Raw genomic sequence first — 881 nt, forward strand, 5'->3', positions numbered from 1 at the left:
GTTCTGATGATTGAGTAATATAGAAATCGAGCTCTCTCTTGACTTGCTTAGCGATGAGAGCACCGTAACAAGCAGGGCTATGGTGGACATATACCTAATCCTTGGTAACTTTTTATAAATTGGTCGAAAGTTATTCTATAAAAACAATCTATTTGGATCCTCAAAATATGTTCCAAAACGATTTTTAAAGTAACAAAAACCATTCTCAATCATGTTTTTAATCATTAAAAATCAATTTCGATATGTATTCAATGGAGTCGTTAGTTTCAAGTTCTACATCGGGTGTTCACAACGGCAAAATTCACCGTCATTCAACTCAAATCACGTTCAATCTCGACGAGAATTTTCAGCTCCTAGAAGATATAGCAAATAAGTTCCTAAATATTGGAGTCATACCCAAGGGTAACATGAAAGCAGGTTTGAGACCCAAATCTGACCAATTCTAACTCAGTTCAAAATCGACCAGACTGACCAACCCGACCAACCAAATCGTCAAATTTTGTCCAAAACCGACGACGAACCATCAGTCCCGAAATTGACCAGTCTATTTAGAGAGAGAGAGAGAGAGAAGATAAATATAATTGTATCAAAGTAGGGGAAGGAACAATCTTTGGAAAGGTTTAAAAAACAAGCAGAACAATAATAAGAGGTTTCCCGAGCCATTTTTTTCCACTTCACCTGATGTTTTGAAGTATTCAAAATCAACCCAATAAAAAAGCAACAAAATATACAATTTCAACTAACATCAACAACACAAGTCCAAGACGACGTCGTAATACACTGACTTACAATGATCCAATGATGATGATATGTAATTGGACCATTTCATATAAAAATAACTCAATTCTTATCTCCCCCCCCCCCCCCCCCCCCCCCCCCCC

This window comes from Cucurbita maxima, unplaced genomic scaffold, assembly GCF_002738345.1.
Source record: "Cucurbita maxima cultivar Rimu unplaced genomic scaffold, Cmax_1.0 Cma_Scf00026, whole genome shotgun sequence".
In the NCBI taxonomy this organism is placed as follows: Eukaryota; Viridiplantae; Streptophyta; class Magnoliopsida; order Cucurbitales; family Cucurbitaceae; genus Cucurbita; species Cucurbita maxima.